At 49.6% G+C, this 6,457-nt stretch overlaps 1 pseudogene; it reads left to right on the forward strand.

Annotated features, from left to right (window-relative positions):
• Positions 1-2,772: 2,772 nt before the first annotated feature.
• On the forward strand, positions 2,773-3,843 carry LOC132501296 (beta-1,4 N-acetylgalactosaminyltransferase 2-like; annotated as a pseudogene).
• Positions 3,844-6,457: the final 2,614 nt, after the last annotated feature.

Here is a 6,457-nt window from a genome sequence, read left to right on the forward strand (position 1 = left end):
GCTTGATTTCAGTTGAACCAGAGAGCTCAAGGGACAGCGTGCCCAGGTCCGAGGCTGATGGCCCCACATGTCTCCTGAGGTCTGCTGTACAGTCTGGACCTGGCCGAGCTCTGACTCCTGCTCTGGACGCCAGGTCTGCTGGGATGACGAGAAAACCAAGGCAGGGCTGCAACCATGGCCTCCAAGAGAAAAGTGGTGATTTGTTTCCTTTCCTTTGGGTAAAATCAACAACAGGCTGCAAACATGGGATCACTTAGAGACCAAAGTCTTCCTGCATCGGGTACTTGTTACTCTGAAAGTTCCTTTCACATGTTATAAAGGAACATGCCTTCGGGGGAGCAGGGTGGGCTGTGTGCTTCTCTCCTCTCAGCCCCTTGTCACTCAACAACCTGAGGACCGGGCTTCTGAGCAGCTCAGTGTCGTCCCACCTGTCTACCAACAGCCCCTCCTTCCTCCCACCAGCACATCCTTGAATGATGAAAAGATCTCTAATGTTTTGTTTTTCATAAGCATAGCTAAACACTGAGAAGTTCTTTGGTCCTTCTCGGATTCTTTTTAGATGAATTAGGGTGAGTCTGGTTGAGTGTGAAGATGCCTTATAAGTCTTCATGTGCTGTGCGTATGTTTACGTTTATGTATTAAATCTTGTAATATATCTTCTCCCAGTGATAAGATCAATTCTATGTGGTCTTTGGTGTTGTTTCTTCTTAGCTTTCTTCCCTTCCTGCTCAGAGAGCCCTGAACAGCCTCCACTAGGGCAACCATATGCAGTTGTATAGGTTGTACACTGCACAACTCCAAGGGGTGACATTGATTTTACAGTCTGTAAGCTGAAAGGCACCCCTGGACTTATGGACTATGGCAGCCCTTTCTCCATCCATTGTGCTCATAATTTACACAGGCAATTCTAATGCCTTTATATAATGAATGACTCATATGCTATATCCCAGAGCCACATGGAAATATTTCTTTTATTACCTGTTCTGGATTATCCATGCTTAACTCTTCCACTAATGTATGTGATCAAGAATTACTCCCACTCTTTTAGTGGAGCTGAATGAAGAGAATAAGGGGAAAATGTCAGATTAAACTGATCCACACTAAGGTGTGAGTGACTAATATGCCACCCAAGCCCTGGATGTATTTGGGAAGGCTATTTCATTTCAGAAAGGGATCTTATTCACTAAAAGCAAGATTTTGGTTGTAAACATCACAACTAGGTGGGCAGAGGAGGGAAGAACTTATGTCAGGGTGGGAGCAGATTTGAGGGTAGGACCCTTTAAGGCTCTCATTCTCTTCTGTCACTCTAGGACCAATCAACTCAGCAGCCTCCAGGCTTGGGAGAGCCTTTCTGCAGAGGGCATTCTCAGTATTTCTTCTTTTTGGCAAATCCGTTAGTGTTGTCACCTTCCTACCTCCTGCTACAGCAGCAGGAAAGGCCTGAGAATTGTTCTTCATGACCCTGACTGCTGGGAGTTGCAGATACGACTTAAAGTCAGCCAATCACACGCACCCATTCAGAGCCCGAGCAAGGGCTGTCAAGGAGCAGGTGCATTTAGACTTCTCTCTGGCCAAGGGGGAGGTGCTCAGGGTTGAGGTTCAGGGCCCTGGGGCAGCAGAACTGAGACGCGAGCATCCAGCCACATGGTGGCCTGGTCTGGCACACCCTGACTGGCCATGCTCTGTTCCAGCCTGTTTCCTGATTCTGATTCCCCCGATTTCCTATGGATTCTGTAAGCTATCTGACATCCATCCCCAAAATCCCATGTCTGCTTACCAGAGTCGGGTTCTGTTGTATGCACCATGAATCCTGAGAGAAATCCCGTCTGCTCACAAAGTCCTGAGGTCTTTTTTTTTTTAAATAAATTTATTTATTATTTTTGGCTACGTTGGGTCTTCGTTGCTGTGTGCGGGCTTTCTCTAGTTGCGGCGAGCGGGGTCTACTCTTCGTTGCGGTGCATGGGCTTATTGCGGTGGCTTCTCTTGTTGTGGAGCACGGGCTCTAGGTGCGTGGCCTTCAGTAGTTGCAGCACGCGGGCTCAATAGTTGTGGCTTGTGGGTTCTATAGCTCAGGCTCAGTAATTGTGGCTCACAGGCTTAGTTGCTTCGCAGCATGTGGGATCTTCCTGAACCAGGGCTCGAACCCGTATCCCCTGAATTGGCAGGCGGATTCTTAACCACTGTGCCACCAGGGAAGTCCCAGTCCTGAGGTCTTATTGAAGTCAGAGTGATTCTCTCTGGCAAGCAGTGATGTGCTGATGAACTATCTTTCTAGGAAAAACAAAAGTCCCTGATGTGTGGCATTTGGCATTTGCTGATTTCCATGGTATAAATATTCCCACCACAGTCAGTTTCATAATACCAACCTTTAAACACCTGACTAGCAAGGCTCCTGAATATTTAACAACAGGCTGTCGGGGGCAGGACGAGCCAGCTTCAGCATAGCATGGCCATCAGAATGTGGCCTTTGTGGCCAAAGTTTAGGGTTTGCCAGGCTCTGAGTAGGTGGTATGTAAGAAGGGCAGTGGTGAGCAGTGGTCAGTCCCCAAACTGGGGCAGAGAGCAGAGGCAAGGCCTGCGCTGCTGGCACTCCCTCAGGCCAGGAAGAGCCCCTTTCCTCTACGGGTAGGGGAAGAAATCTTTCTTTGCTTTTAACCTAAACCTTGACTGACTACTAAACTGACTACTAGGGTGCCAAGGGCTGGACAGTCGGTGGGGTGGCTGCCCAGCTCCACCAGCCTGGAATGTGCGAGGCAGCGGGTCTCGGGATGACTTCGTGGGGGCCTCCAGTTTGAAGGACCAGATGCTCCCTTCTATGAGGTCACCCCGACAGCTTCTCTGGGGACACTGAACACCCTTGCTGACATCCCAGACAGTGTGCTGCAGGGCAGAGGCCCGAAGCAGCTGACCACTTCGACCAGTAACCAGAAGCTTTGGAATTTCATACTCCAGCCTGTGACATACACAAGCACAGAGTACCAGCGCTGCAGGCTGGATGTGATGAGTCTGGAGTCCAAGTCCTCAGTGGCCAAGTTTCCAGTGACCATCCGCCTTCCTGTTATGCCCAAGTGATATGACCCTGGACCAGAGAGGAAGCTCAGAGACCTGGTGAGCATTGCCACCAAAACTTTCCTCCATCTTCACAAGCTCATGACCATGCTCCAGAGCATTCGTGAGTATTACCCAAACTTGGCCGTGATCATGGCGGATGACAGCAAGGAGCCCCTGAAAATTAATAACAGCCACGTGGAATATTACACCATGTCTTATGGGAAGGGTTGGTTTGCTGGTAGGAAGCTGGCCATATCTCAGGTCACCACCAAATACGTTCTCTGGTGGACGATGACTTTCTCTTCAACGACAAGGCCAAGATTGAGGTGCTGGTGGCTGTCCTAGAGAGGATGGAATTGGACGTGGCAGGCATTCAGTGTGCTTGGAAACGTGTTCCAGTTTAAGCTGTTTCTGGAGCACCGTGAGGGTGGGGACTGTCTCCACCGGTGGTCAGGATCTTTCCGGCCCCTGGACAGCTTCCCCAGCTGTGTGGTGACCAGTGGCGCTGTCAGCTTCTTCCTGGCCCACACAGAACGGCTCCAAAGGGTTGGCTTCGACCCCCGCCTACAGCGAGTGGCTCGCTCAGAGTTCTTTATTGATGGGCTCGGGAGCCTGCTCGTGGTGTCCCGCTCAAATGTGATTGCAGGTCACCAGCCCTGTTCTCCAGTGGCGGACCCAGAGCTGGCAGCCCTGGAGAAGAGCTACAACGTATACTGGACCAACACCGAAGCTCAGGTCCAGTTCAAGCTGGCTGTCCACTACTTCAAGAACCATCTCCAATGTGCCACATAAAGGTTGTCCGGGCATCAGAAAAGCGTTAGGCTGACCGGTTGCAGCTATCTAAAACAGAGGAACTGGTGGATGGGCTATCAAAATTTGAACTCCTGATAAGACGGACAGGGCAGATGGGTCTGGCTCAAGTATTGGAAATAACAATCAAAAGCTAAGGGTCACTAGAAATGGACCAATCGCTGATCAGGGCAAGGGAGACTGTATTCATTATTGTTTGTATGATGTCTTACAATTTATGAAGCATTTGTACATATAGTATCTCACATTATCTCATTTCATCTCACATGAAAGTATATGATGGGTTGGTATCCTCAGTCAAAAAGATGGCCGCGGGTTATTTGCTGGAAATTATATCACAGATCACCTCCAGCATCACTGTCATCCACAAATTTTTCTGGTCCTACCCTGTGGACTCAAATAATGTGAATAACCCAGGGTCCTTACCTGGAGAAGGTGGAAGCCTGGTTCAGTTCGGTCCACTAGTGGAATCGGGTCAGAGGATGAGAGGCAGACCAGGCAGGCGAGGAGGGAGTCAGCTCACCTGGGGCCCAGCACACGGATGGGACGCAGGCAGTGGGAGGGATGAGATCACTGGGGTGGTCCACTCACTGCCAGAATAAAGGTTTCCCTGACATCAGACTCCCTATCATAAAGACAGATTCCAGAATGCCTGGGATTGAACTTGGACCCTGTGCTGAGGTGCCGTGATAAACAGCGTAAGTGCAGTGGCCAAGCCACTAAATTCCAGGGCCTTGAGATCAGTTGTTGACCACTCAAGACCCGTGTCTTCTACAGAGTGGAGCCGTCACGGTTAGGCAGGCTCTCTCGGTTATCTTGGGACTCAGCAGATTCTCCCAGTGCTGCGCTGGCTCCGCCTTTTTGTTTCTACTCTTTCCTGCTGGAGACGGCCTAGGGTAGTTTAGGATCTCTGAAAATGTGTCTGTGAGATATTAATAAAACTTCATGAAAAATGAAAAAAAAACTACTAAACTACTTCTGTGACTGGGTCAGCCGGGCCTCAGTTTCTCCATACAAAATATGGGGTGGCACTTGCCGTGTTAACGTCAGGAAGCTCTTGTGAGAACCAGGTGTTTTGTGTCGTGGGCCAGGATAGTTCAGCTCTGCAAGGACAGCTTAAAACTTCCGGGGTTTTGGCTAAGGGACTGGGTCTCACGGGAGGTTTCTGGCTTTGCATGCTTTGTAGCATCTGCGTGATACATGCCTGGTGTGTGCATCTGTGTCTGTTGTGTATGATGTGGTGAAACTGGGCCCTGGGGACCTCCAGCCCAGTGTGGCTCCAGGCATGTGTCTTGGATTACTGGTGCTCAGCGGGTGAGCAGACGACAGCATCTAGTTTTAGAGAACATGAAGAGGATTTGAATGTTTAATAAGGAAAGGATGGACAAAACATGCTACAAGAAATCCACAAAATGTCACTGGCATCGACAGGCCTGCTTCCCCCAGCTTGTGTTGACAGCATTTGCTAAATATTCTGATTAATCTGTGTCCTCATGTGACCTAGAACTTCACAATTTGAGTTTCAGTTTGTTCCTGGGACTTCATGTGTTGGCCAGTTGCAGAGAGAAACAAAGAGGACCCTACATGATTTCCTGGCCTCACATCAGAAAATGTGACCTCATTGGCCTCCAAGAGTCACGGGGCTCTGCATACCAGCCAACGTTGCACTCCTTGGATGTTCTGAAACACCTGTGCTTTCTTCCCTGCCTCGTCCCAGCCAACCTGACCGTACAGCCTGGAATTAGGGTTCGGTGTGAAACTCCAAAGGTCTTGGGCAATGTCACGGCCCTACCCAAGGGCCTGAAGTCCACTCCAGTGCCTGGGCCCTTCTTCTCTCAGAGCCTTCTCTCAACATTGAACTCTGACACATCTGGGGAGATTGGAGGTTCTCAGTAGCAACTTTTTACGTTTACAAACCACATTAATCCAAGACTCTATTTCACATCAACTGTTTTCCCGAAAAAGGACTGCAGGTTAGCTCGTATTTGCTGGTACTATCAGATGTTTCTGGCACCCATGGCTCAGGCCGCCCCCTGGCATCTAGCAGGTCTTAAAGCTGAATGGGAGTGTGGTGATGCCCAAAGGGTTACTCGACCAGCTGTCACCATTTGGCCCCAAGCAGCTGTGTGAAGCTTGCAGGTCAGGAGTCCTCAAGGCCTGATGCTCCCCCGACCCCAGGGTGAGGTTGCCCTAGACAGAAGCATAGCGTCAGGCAAAGCACCAGGTGCTGGTATGAAGTCAGGTCTCTTTGTCAGCAGAGCCACTCACTTCCTGTTTCACCACCTGCTTGCTTCCACCCTCTTGCTGAGAATTGCAGGCATCTGCATTCTGAAGGAAGCCAGGAGCGGGGGCCCCCTGACCTGTCCCCCTAGTGTGGAAGAAACGGGCAAAATCCCATTGTACATGCAAAGCAGAGAAAGAAAGACTGTGCTCAAAACACATGTTTTTGGGGACAGGAAATTTCCCCAGTCATTCTCTTTTCCCCATAAAAAACAGGCTACAGCAATAGTCTAGCTATTCACTTAGCCTTGAATTAATGTGACATCATCCAAAATGACTATCAGTCTGAAGTTAAAACTTTCAAGTCCTAAAATAA

The sequence above is a fragment of the Mesoplodon densirostris genome, chromosome 14, assembly GCF_025265405.1.
Source record: "Mesoplodon densirostris isolate mMesDen1 chromosome 14, mMesDen1 primary haplotype, whole genome shotgun sequence".
Classification (NCBI taxonomy): domain Eukaryota; kingdom Metazoa; phylum Chordata; class Mammalia; order Artiodactyla; family Ziphiidae; genus Mesoplodon; species Mesoplodon densirostris.